The sequence below is a fragment of the Aulonocara sp. 'chitande type north' Nkhata Bay genome, linkage group LG12 (genome assembly GCF_057382095.1).
Source record: "Aulonocara sp. 'chitande type north' Nkhata Bay isolate Kocher_YH1m ecotype deep benthic linkage group LG12, A_spYH_male_GT1.1, whole genome shotgun sequence".
Classification (NCBI taxonomy): Eukaryota; Metazoa; Chordata; class Actinopteri; order Cichliformes; family Cichlidae; genus Aulonocara; species Aulonocara sp. 'chitande type north' Nkhata Bay.
Window position 1 is genome coordinate 5895642 of NC_141355.1, and position 13025 is coordinate 5908666.

Here is a 13025-nt window from a genome sequence, read left to right on the forward strand (position 1 = left end):
AATGCAGCGTTTCTATCAGCTCAACAAATGTCAGCACACACAAACTGTGTGTAGTGTGTAGCACAGTGCGTTGGTAGCCAAATCGCCGGCTGCGGTGTTTGACACGAAGAAACAAGAAATCAAGCTGAGACAAGAAGAAGGTTTAGAAAGACAAGACAGGAGAGGAAGAAGAGACGTTACATTTAAAGGTAAGGACTCCTCATTTAAAGATCACGTGTAAGTCCTCGTGTTTTTAAATCACATACAGGGTCTGTACAGGTAACATTATGTTTTTTACATAGTGTGAAACGTGCTACAAATCAAACTTAGGTAGACTGTGTTACTTAAAGGCTGCAGGAAAATACTCGGTTGTGTTTAAAAAGGTTAGTTTGCTGTACTGTGATGGATTTAAAGCAAATAAGGATCCTAACTGCAAAAGAAAATAATTTTCAAAAAGGTTGAAATATCTAAAGCAATGGCAGATTTAAAAAAAAACACACACACAATAAAAACAACAGACTGCAGGGAGGTTCTGTTCTGTGATGTCACAATCAAGCTGGTCTGAATAGAGATACAGTCCCGATCAAAAGTTTAAGACCTCTTGAAAAATTGCAACAAAAAAATAAAAAAGTCATATTTTGCATGGTTGGATCTTAACAAGGTTCCAAGTAGAGCTTCAACATGCAACAAGCAGAAATTGGACAAAAGCATTTTTTGAGCATCCAATTTATTGAAAACAAACAGAAAAATAAACAGAAATCAAAGTTCCAAACATGAACTCAGTAATGAATAGCTTCACAGCTATTGCTGATCACTTCAAAAAATTTGTTGCGGCTCTGTTATAGCATCACACAAACATCTCACATAAGCTCTATCTCTACAGTTTTATGTCGCACTCATAGCACACTATGCACACATTTGTGGAGAGCAACCTTTGCATCATTTGTGGTAATGGGAAACAGTAAGGCATTTTGTACCAGGAGCTCGTTTTGCTTGTCGACCCCTAACAGTCAGCAGATAACATGTTAATCAGGTTATGTTATGACAATCCCTGCAGCACATCCATTTAAATGTCTTGGAGACGTGAGCGGGGGGGCCAACTTCACTCACTCTTCAAATCCAACAAAAGTGGTATCAAACGTTTGTGCTGCGTTTGTGCTGCAAAAATTTTCGTTTGTGCTGCTATCATTTTAAAGATATTAATAAAAATTTCTAGAGGTCATCAGAGGTCAACCAGCCCCCTCATATTAATGGAATCAAACAAAATTGGTGTCAATCAGTTGTGCTATGTTTGTGCTGGTTTGTGCTGCTAAAGTTGTCGTTTGTGCTGCTTCTGTTTTCAAAGACATTAATGAAAATGTAAAGGTCAAATGTACTGTTTATAAGATTGGGGAAAACTGCAGTCAGCTGAGACTGAAGAAGTCACTTGGATGAGTGACGAAACGTTTCTCCCACTGAAAGTGTCCGGATGAACAGAATCAACCTTTTGGAATTTACTTACCCGGATGATTAAGCACGCATCAAGACGTTGTTTTATTAATATTTTTAAAATGATAGCGGCACAAACGAAAATTTTTGCAGCACAAACGTAGCACAAACGTTTGATACCACTTTTGTTGGATTTGAAGAAGGTGGGGGGGCCAACTTCACTCACATTTTGGAGACCGTTGATCAAACGTAAATATGTCCAGTCACTTTTGATTCAACCTGCTTAGCTTGATCTCACATTTGCCGTTTCCTCTATCTCTATCCCCTGTGTGTGTCTGTTTGTGTGCTTGTGTGTTTGTGAGTGTGTGTGTGTGTGTGTGTGTGTGTGTGTGTGTGTGTGTGTGTGTGCGATGATCTCACATTTGTCATTTCTTCTTTCTCTCTCCCCTGTGTGTGTCTGTTTGTGTGCTTGTGTGTGTGTGTGTGTGTGTGTGTGTGTGTGTGTGTGTGTGTGTGTGTGTGTGTGTGTGTGTGTCCCACATATTGCATACTCTGCTTTTGTCCTCAAATCAGGTAGGAAGTGTCTGTGTGGTTGAGCTGGTCTGGTCTGTCTAGACTTTCACTAGATAGATCAGGCTGCACCCACCTGTGAAACAGGTGGAGGGTCACCAGGACATGCAGAACTCGCTGACAGACTCCTGGCCACCTCTTGCCTCCTTAGTAGAAAGGGGCCACTCCCAGAGGCAGAGGGCTGTGAGGCACCGCCCGCCGGGCCCTCTCCTTTGGGAAAACCCTCAACACTGGGCCGAACCTTGGAGTTCTGTATGTCCATTCAGGCACACTCCATGCTTGATCTGTGGGCAATTCCTCTCAGAAGTGGAGGTCACGGTGGAGGCGTCGGAGGGCGGAAGGCGTTCCCTCAGTGGCTCTCCTCTTCTGAGATTGTGTAAAAACAAAAGTCAATGTAGTGTAAGCAGCTTGAAAAGAAAGTAATTGAACTTGTTGAGATGGTTGATCAAACTGAAATATTACTGTCATGGTCCAGTTACGCTACATGTATATGTATTTGTTTTTGTTTCTCTCACTTTCTTTCTTGCTTCCCTGCTCACAACGCGATGCCTGGGTGGACCTAATCATGGGCTCCCGGTTGCTGTCCTCACACCTGCAAGCAATTTCTCACCTGAGGTTCATCATCCTGTTTACCAGCCACTTCTGAAGGCAGTTGCTTGGAGCCCTTTGTCGCTGGACTACTGTGTAACATTCATTAGTGCAATTCTAGCTTTGGAAATATTTTGATTTCTCTTTGTGCTTTGCTTGGCATTTAACATTTTGTCCTTGTATATAGATTTTCCGTGCCCCGCCTTGAGACCCTGTTCGTGAGTGTGGCAGTTGCAGTGAGCCTTTGGAGCCCCCCACCCTCCATGGACCTCTGGATTCGCTGGACCCCTTCTCCCCACTTGTATATAGTGCACTCTGTGTCATGTAAATAAAAAAAATGTTTATTGTGATTCGTAGTCTGCGCTTGAGTCCTGCTCAGCCTTGACAATTTTTAGTCACTTTCGGTTCAAGCTGCTTAGATTCCCATGATCTCACATTTGCCATTTGTGTGTGTGTGTGTTTGTTTGTCCCACATATTGCATACTCTGCTTTTGTCCTCAAATCGGGTAGGAAGTGTCTGTGTGGTTGAGCTGGTCTGGTCTGTCTAGACTTTCACTAGATAGATCAGGCTGCACCCACCTGTGAAACGGGTGGAGGGTCACCAGGACATGCAGAACTCTTGCCTCCTTAGTAGAAAGGGCCACTGCCAGAGGCGGAGGGCAGTGAGGCATCCAACCCCCATCTCATCAATAGGGGGGCATGATCTGAAATAACAATAGATTGATAATTGCAAGTTTCAATAAGTGGAAGAGGACATTTATCAGTGACAAATGAATTTATCCAATAGAACATTTTGTGGACAGGAATATAGTCGGAGCATGCCCTGGATGAGTATCCTTATTAGAGCTTCTTTCTAGGTTAGAGAGCACACAGCTTGTACCTCCAGCTAAAATGAGATTATGTGTTGTCATATCCAGAATTCACGAGAATTAATAGACAATTAAGGTTTCATCATCCCATTTGGGGGCGTAAATGTTGGCTTAAATCAGTTCATAAAGTTGTCCATAAAGTCCATAATGTTGGCCAACCACAGTAATACGGACCCATAATAAGGACCCATAGGATCAGATAAAATGGTTGATACAGGAAATGGGACGTTTTTACCCATAAGGATGGCCACCCCTCTGTCTTAGAGTTAAAGTTGGAATGGACTATTTGGCCAACCCAACCAGTCTTCAATCTATATCGGTCTGCTATACAAAGGTGAGTCCCCTGTGGAAAAGACATATCAGATTTTTTCAGTTGTGTAAGCACCTTTTTGCGCTTAACAGGGTGATTCATAGACTTAATGATCCAACTTACAAAGTTGGCTGCATAACCCGTAAGCTTCGCCTGTATATTGACAGCAGCCATAGAGTTACCTAATCAAAGAGCAACAGTATGAACGTGTGTGTGTGTGATAGCCACTAACGTCTAATCACACTTATGTGAATTAACTTATATTTCAGCTATTTTACTTTAAATGTAAGTGATATTTTCTTTTGAAAATCCTCTAAATTAACTAGTTTTAACTATAGACCTGGTAACTAGTCTGGGATATTTGTAGCTGATGCTCCATTTTTGTACCAGTAGGTGGCAGTGTGAGACCATGGTTTGGCCTGTTGTTAGTAGTCGGAAGCATGCTCAGCACTGTTTTCTCATAATGTTACATGTACTCCCTGCCTTATCATTTCTTTCCTGCTTGCAGGCTAGTATTGTACCAGAAATAGAAAATAAAAGCAGTCACACCCGATATATTGCATAGATTAGTTATTAAGGTCAGAAACTGAAAGCACAGAAACATTGTTTAGTCTAGTAAATTCAACGTTCTGTAATGTTACTGATCGGCTCCACCTTTATAGTGTGTTGTTTTAGTTGTTTGTTTTCTGCCATAAAGTATTTACTTAAATTCAGTGCACATATCAAGATGGTAGTGATTACACCATTCTTTCGGAATCTTTCGAAATTCATGGATTATCTTTTTAGCATTCATTTTGAAGCGAGTTTCATAAGAAAATCGGCTTTGTCTATGACAGTGGAATATGTTCATTCTCTTTGTCTATCTGATAACAGAACACGTATTGAGAATATGTGAAATCCTATCTCGCTCTTGACGGAAGCAGTTGCATCTTTTCCCTCTCCCTTCCCTTATCTTTCCTGCTTGGCTTCTCATGTCCTTGTGTATTCTCGTGTAACTTTCTAACCCTCAGAGAGTCTCTCAGTCTTGTTCTCTAAGACCTAAAGAATTATGAATTTGATCAACTGGTCCCTTAACGAAATTGACACCCTATTTTTGATGAGAAGCCTGGGCTCGGGAGAGCCTGATTGTCCTGCAGAGCCCCTTGCTGCCGGATACTTGATGGTCGGTTGCGTCGTGTGTCTGGCGACACTCTCAATAGAGGACGTTGAACGAGATCTACCCATTCAGAACCATGATAACAGAGTTCTGGCTGATCGGAGCTGGCTTGAACCTGGCTTATCGAAAACAAAGAAAGCGGTCCCACAAGGCTGGCCGACGTGATTGACGATGGGCAATCTCTGAGTACTCACACTGCGTTTATTGAACGCAATATGGATAAGATCTTAGAGAAGCTCACGGCTCTGCAATGGGAAATTGACAGATCAAGTGACCAGTGATGGACATTAGACCAACTGTGAAATTGCATGCAGTTGTTCACATTAACCCAAACAATCATCTCCTTCACTCATTTGGCTCCTGAACAAGAAATTCTCTCTGATCGTATCCTTCAAGGACACCTGCGTCGGATCAGGACTGTTGACTTTGCTTAACCAGGTAAAAGGACACTCTCTCTCAAGTTGAACAGGACACACACACACGTACACTGACGCAGATGTACACTCACCCCTCTCCCCCCTCCAAACGCCTCCAATGGTTGCACCCACCCGATGCAGACGGCGATTGACCGGGCCAGCTTGGAATCATGCTGCTGTCTACACTGGCAACCTCTCACCCCATTTACCCATCCCTGTTGCTTGTCATGTGTTTTCATGGTGTTACAGTGTGAAGATTCATGTGCTTTTTGTGCTGAGGAATTTTTGTTTTCTGTTCTCATACTGATCCCCTACCAGGAGCTCAGTCTGAGTAGAGTTCTCTTTTTTCCTCCTCCACTCCCCTATTGTGTTGTACATTTCACTGTTTTTCTGTAAGCTCCCTGTTCTGACCTGTCTCCCCAATGTGATGTTTGTGTAATGTATGTATGGTCAGAAGGGGTCCAATTTTGCTGCAGGCAACTGCTAGTGACAAATAAAGCTTCATCATCATCATCATAATGTGAGCTATTTTTGGAAAAAGTAAATACACAGTTGTACTACTATAAAGTAACAAAAGACTGCATGAGCTTGAATTGGAATAAATAATGGAGCAACGACTAGCCACGTCTCCCTGGCTAGTAATTTCTTTCCTGGTTGCAGGAAAGTAATTTTGGAGTAATTTTTGACCAGGATATGTCCTTCAATGCACATATTAAACAAATATGTAGGACTGCTTTCTTCCATTTGTGCAATATCTCTGAAATGAGGAATATCCTGTCTCAACGTGACGCTAAAAACCTAGTTGTAACACATGATACTTTACCACTACAGAACGTAGAGGAAGTTAGGATCTTGGGTTTATGTTCTCTAGAAATCGACTAAGGAGCACGTGACACACAGCTAAAAGAACAGTTAACATTTATTTAAACAAAACCATAAATAGTCATTCAACAATTCACAATGAGAAAATTCCAATAGTCCATGTTTGTCAGCCTGTGTACTCAGTTCAGAGTTCTTTTCAGTCTTTTCTGTTCAGGTGTGTGAAGTGTGTGTGGATAGTGTTAATGTTAGTAGTACTACCCAGGCAGTGTATTGTTTTGAGATCTCATAAGCTTATCTGTCAGGAAGTAACGCGTCTGTCACTTCTAAGTAGGCTGCAAACCTTCCTCCATCGCAGCTGGGATCCTGAATCCTGGCTCGCTGCAGGTGAATTTACTGGTCTCACTCGCACAATTTCACACTCCAACAAAAAGACCAACCTGCACAGGGCAGTGAACACATTTTGCATTAATATTATAAAACAACTTAATCAACACTAGTGACCATACACCTCTCATTTTCGTAAATGACAACTTGCAATCGATAATAACAGAATTAAAGAACCTTAAAACGGTTTCCATAGGCACTTATCACACAAAATTAACTCACATCTCCTCTTTTGTGAACAGCAGTAACAATAATCCAGCGCTTACTGAATTGTGAGAATGCACCTCATCGATGCACGAGAGAAGTACAAAACGTGGTCGCAGTACTATTTATTCAAAGACTGGTCATATTTATTTCACTTCAGTTCATTTTTATTTCAAACATGTACATTCACCATCATTACATAATATCATTCAATTCTTTTGTTTGAAAAGGAGTAGGCAGAAGTATACACTTATTTGCCCCTACCCCCTCAAATTTTACATCTCATTCATTTAATTTTCTTTTAGTCTTAAATTAAACAAACAAACAAATGAAACAACAGCAAAACAAACAAAAAAAATGACAATATCATTTCTTTCATATAAATAAAGACAGAATATGTAAATTAGATTCACAAATAATGAAACAAACAAACCAAAACATCACTTCAATTACGGTCCTGGGTTTACCCCGTTTTCTTCATTCTTATATTTGTTTAAGATTTGTTTTTTATATTTTATTTTAAACTGGTTTATGTTAGGGGTGGGTGATATAAACGATAAACGATATAATTTTGGCCAACGATAGAGATTTTGACTATATCACTCTATCCCGATGGCGCATGTTGATGATGTCATCAAACTGCGCCTGTTTTGGTTGAAAGCATCGCAGCGGCTACAACCATTATCATCTGCAAATTATGCTGGGCGACAGTCATAGCAAAGAGATGAAGCACTTTTGAAATATGGGGAAAGCCAAAAACTGCGCTTCCTCCACTTCCGTAACATTGATTCATTAATGTTGAATTCTCTCGCAGCTGTTCTATTCTCATGTTGTTGCAGTATATTAATAACTAACCTCGTATTGTGGATGAATAATCTTAGTTGTTCTCCTGACTGAAGTTTGGCCCGTGTATAGCATCCTGCTATGCGATTGCATTTGTCCCTGACCACCAGAATCCCTCACGTTAAGTTTTAATGAGTGATAAAAAAAAGTTGGCGTTCATCCTTCATCCTTCACTGTGCTAATGTTATGCTTAAATAGCTGTGTCGCTAGCAATCACGTAGCACAACATTATATACCAGGTAGTCCAACTTCAGTAACCCTACAAACGCCACTGCTGTTTAGTTTCCTGTTTTCATTTATGTTGGAAGTGGTAGCAGAGCTGTACGTTTGAATTAGTTTCAAAAATCTCTCAGTCAGAACATGGTATGTCATGTTTAGGTGTAAACTAGCGAGCTAACTTCCTGTTAACTTCTAACTCCATTAAATGTAATAACTTCTGTTTTCATGGACGCATGGATGTTAAACTTAATTGTTACACCTGATAAAGCAGCAACGCTGATAATTTTATTAAAGATGAAAGAATTTAGACCGTTTTTAACTCTCAGTGTTCGTTTGACTTTGGGACCTGAAGCAGACGGAGTTTTGGACCCAGATTACTCCGCGAGGCTCCTCACTACGGCAGCTGTAATGCTCTGACAATCCATCAAGCAGTGCGGCTTAACAAAGTTGTACTAAAACATTTTTTAACAGATTTCTGCACGCCAAAATCGGTTCGAGGTCCGTAAGCACAACCAGAATTCATACATAAGGCACACTCTCGATTTTTGAGAAAATTAAAGGATTTTAAGTGCCTTATAGTGCGGAAAATACGTTATACAGAAGAAAAGAATATATCGCGATATATATCGTTACTGCACATGCTTCAAATTATATCGCGATATGAATTTTAGGCCATATCGCCCAGCCCTAGTTTATGTTGTTACTTTCTTTTATTTGTTCTGTTCTGACTGTTCCGTAATTTAACTCCCGCTATTGAGATAGACATACTTTGTCGTTCTAGGACTTTGTATTTTTAAATTCCATTTTCCTCTTAAGTTATACCCCCCTTCTCTTTCTATAAACAATTTACAGATGTCTTTTGGAAGCATTTTATTTCTTGCTTTATATATTATTTGCGTTGTTTCAAACTTCACCAAGTCTTGGAATTTCATGCATTTTGATAAAGAGTGCATTTGTATGTTCCCTGTACCCTGCATTATTTATTATTCTAATGGCCCTTTTCTGCATTATAGTTATTGTTTGTGTATTACTTCTGCATGTGTTTCCCCAGACCTCTACACAATAGCTCATATATGGTAGTAGTGAAGCACAGTATAATATGTGAAGTGCTTTCTGATCCAAGATTTGCTTTGTTTTCCCCAGAACGGCAATGCCTCCTTTCCAATTTCCCCCTAACAATGATGGTGGTCAATGATCACACCAAGAAATTTTATTTCATTTACTCTTTCTAAATATACATTGTCAACACATATTTCTACTTCGATATTTTTCTTATGGTTTCCAAATAACATAAATTTGCTTTTATCTAGATTTAATGATAATTTATTTATATCAAACCACTTCTTTAATATCTTTAATCCCTGTGTGATCACCTCCAAAACCTGTGGCAATTCCACACCTGAACAAAATATATTTGTGTCATCTGCAAATATTACAAACTTTAGAATCTTCGATACTTGGCAAATATAATTTTTATACATAATAAACCTTCTGCCCCCCAGGCAGGAGGCTCAGGAGCATTAAATGCAAAACCACCAGACAGAGAAACAGCTTCATTCCAGAAACTGTGAGACTTCTCAGTCAATAATGGACAAGAACTGTTATTGTAGCACCTAATCACTACTGACATCGTCACTTTATCAATGCTAGACATCATGCCATTTGCTGCTAAAGTATTTATACCTACATTTCTATATCTATACTCCATACTGGTACTCAGGTTGTTGCACTCTATTTATTTTATTTGTATTATTTTAATACTTGCATTTATAATACTCAGGTTGCTGCACTTAATTTATTTGAAATACTTATTACTTGTTATTCTGTTTTCTTTTTATTCTGTTTCTTCGTTACTGTTTCTTTTGCTCCGGGACCACGTGCACGTAATTTTCGTTACACCTCATGTAAACATGTGATGCGAATGACAATAAAGAATCCATGAATTCTTTTGGACCTAATACTGATCTTTGAGGTATGTCACAAGCAACATCCATCAATTTAGATTCCTACTCATTTATTTGTACATATTGTTGCATATTCACTACATAGCTTTTTATCAGTCCAAAACCACTCCCCTAAACCCATACTTTCCATTTTTTTTATTAGAATTTCATGATTGACAGTATCGAATAGGGCTGCCACAAACGTTTATTTTGATAGTCGACTAGTCACCGATTATTTTTGCGATTAGTCCACTAATCAGATCATGCAACATAGAGCTTACTGCACCAGCATGCATCTGCTCTAATATAACTATCATTAGCTTACAGCTTTAAGTGTATGTGCTAACTAAAAAATAAAGACAAGATGATAGTTTATTAAATTTTAATTAAATTTGCAGATTGTTTCGGTGAAATTTAATAAACTCAGCCGTCTGCTCCTTGCTATCTAAAATATAACAGGGCACCGGAGTAAATTCTCAAGCATCTCAAACTTCTGATGATCAGCTGTCTGCTTGACGTTTATTCAGCTGTGTAAAAACTATAACTTTAATCTCAGCCAAACCAATTTACTCAGGAACAAATAAAATACTGAAAAAAGCCAAACAATAACATTTTTAAGTTATCTAAGTGACTTGGATATCATGTTTAACCTGAGTAGCGAAAGACGGCGGTGGGTTTGAAAATGGTTTGCCAGGAGTCCGGTGTTCTCACCGGCTCTAGCGAGCCTTGAACCCCGGCTAGCTATCGAGCTAGTGGGTAACAGACGTCTCCGAAAATGTCGGGGCGCTTTTGAAAATATGTGGTGTCTTGATAAACTGAGCACATATTTGAGGTTTACACAGCTACATTCTCTCCTGAAATATGTTAAACATTTATTTTGTGACCCAGAAAGAATAATAAGAGTAATATTAAAACTAACTAGCTGCTGCCATTTTTGGAATCTTCTGTTTCAGTCCGTTATTACACTCTTAAATCCTACTACTTATTCCTGTGTCTTTTGGGATCTTACAAAGCTTCAAACGACGCGTCGACTATTAAATTAGTCTTCGACGATTTTGATAGTCGATGTAATCGTGACTAGTCGACTAATCGTGGCAGCCCTGGTATTGAACAGTTTTTTTAATTTAAAAAAACTCCAAGTGTGTACTTCTTATTATGTAGGCAATTCACATTTGTCCACAAAACTGTCAAATCTTTTTATAAATTTTTATAAACTTTTTATAAATAGTCACCGGTCTATAATTTGCAAAGTGATGCTTTTTACCTGTTTTGTAAATTGGAATAACTTGAACTTTCATTTTTTCAGGAAAAAAACCTTTTTGAAAAGACAAGTTGAAAACGTATTTTAACGGTTTTCCAATACCATAAATAATCAGCAACTCTCTTACTGTTACAACATCAATGTCATTCCAATCTGTACTGGTTTTGTTCTTAAGTCCTCTAACGATGTCATATATTTCATTCTCTTCCACTGCTCTTAGAAACACTGAGCTTCTATTCCTTTCAATATTTTCACCAGTGTTCCTTTCTATTCCATCGGCCTTTATTTCCTCTGCCAGTTTTGGCCCCATATTTACGAAGAATTCATTAAAACCATTTGCTTTCTCTTTCATTTTGTTAATGCTTTTTGTCCCTTCTATAAAGTACCCAGGGTAATCATTGTTCCTTGATTCATTTTTGATTTTACTGTTTATGACATTCCATATACCTTTTGTGTTTTCTTTATTGTGTTCTAACCTTTTAATAAAATATTATATATATATATATAAGATATAGGGTGTTCTTTTTTTCCTGGCATTTTGCAGTCCTTTAGTCATCCATGGTCTTCCTGCATAGTTGTGTTTCCTGTTGATTTCAATCACCTGGCAGTTTTTACCAAGTAATGTGTTACTAATGTGTGTTTAATGTGTTCTTAAAAATGCTTCATAAGGTTTATTAACTTCTTCGTGTTCATAAACATGAACATGAAGAAGTTTCTTGCTTTAAAAGTTAATTTTTAAGACAGTTAAATGTCTTCTCTGTTCGAATTCTTTTGTAAATAATCTTGTGTTCATTTCTGTTAATTTTATAATGGCAATTATAAGATGCAAAGACTGGTAAATGGTCACTTATATCATTGATTATCATTGATTGATTATCATCTCCTTACAGGAAATAAAACTTACTTCCTAGCTTTCAGAAAAAAACATCTCCGATTGGCTTAGAGTATCAAAGATAATACAGCACTTAAAAAACACATAGAATTTACACTACACTTAACTAACGATTAGCTTGCTATGCTAACGTAGTGAGTCAACTCACCGGAAATGAACAGGGATCATAAAAGAGGTACATCGGCATCAACCAAAAATGTCCGCATTTCCCAACAAGCGGAAGAGTAAAATCCATTTTTTTTTACAAGAAATAGGGAAAAATTCCTGGTGAGTTGCTCCGACCAGCATTTGTAGCCTTAACGTTGTTCTCCTTCGCGATAACGATTCAAGTTCACAAGCACTACACAATCTCAGAGTGCCACCTACTGACATTCTTTGGGAACTGCAGTTAATTTCATGATGCAATTTTAGGTGGGTTACATAGTTCATGCATTTATTACTTCTAGGCTGGACGACTGTAATTCATTATTATCAGGATGTCCTAAAACTCCCTGACAAGCCTTCAGTTAATCCAAAATGCTGCAGCAAGAGTACTGGCAGGGACTAGAAAGAGAGAGCAAATTTCTCCGATATTGGCTTCCCTCCATTGACTCCCTGTTAAATCCAGAATTGAATTCAAAATCCTGCTTTTTGCATACAAGGTCTTAAATAATAAGGCCCCATCTTATCTTAATGACCTTATAGTACCGAATCACCCCATTAGAACACTTCCCTCTCGCATTGCAAGCTTACTTTTTGTTCCTAGAGTATTTAAAAGTAGAATGGGAGAGAGTTCTTCAGTTTTCAGGCCCCTCTTCCATGGAACCAGCTTCCAGTTTGGATTTGGGAGACAGACACTATCTCTATTTTAAGATTAGTCTTAAAACTTTCCTTTCTGAAGCATATAGTTAGAGCTGGATCAGGTGACCCTGAATCCTCCCTTAGTTATGCTGCAATAGGTGTAGGCTGCTAAGGGATTCCCATGATGCACTGAGTGTTTCTTCTTCAGATTCACATGGACCAAATTCAAATTCAAATTCAAATTTTTATTTGTCACGTACACAGTCATACACAGTACGATATGTAGTGAAATGCTTTGACAACTGCTCGTGACCTAAAGAAAACAAAAAAGGAAAAGGCTATGAATAAGATAGGAAATAAA

General features: G+C 38.7%; 2 long non-coding RNA genes across 2 annotated transcripts in view; one reads left to right on the forward strand and one right to left on the reverse strand.

Moving 5' to 3' along the window:
* The window catches only part of LOC147316797 (uncharacterized), a 33044-nt gene extending 30683 nt beyond the window's left edge, over positions 1-2361 (reverse strand). The window contains exon 1 of the long non-coding RNA XR_015131741.1: positions 2054-2361. This is a non-coding gene — a long non-coding RNA (uncharacterized LOC147316797). The remainder of the gene's footprint in view (positions 1-2053) is intronic.
* On the forward strand, positions 1899-2915 carry LOC147316799 (uncharacterized). Its single transcript, XR_015131738.1, has 2 exons — positions 1899-2661; positions 2753-2915. It is a non-coding gene; the product is annotated as an uncharacterized LOC147316799 (long non-coding RNA).
* The last annotated feature ends 10110 nt before the right edge of the window (positions 2916-13025 follow it).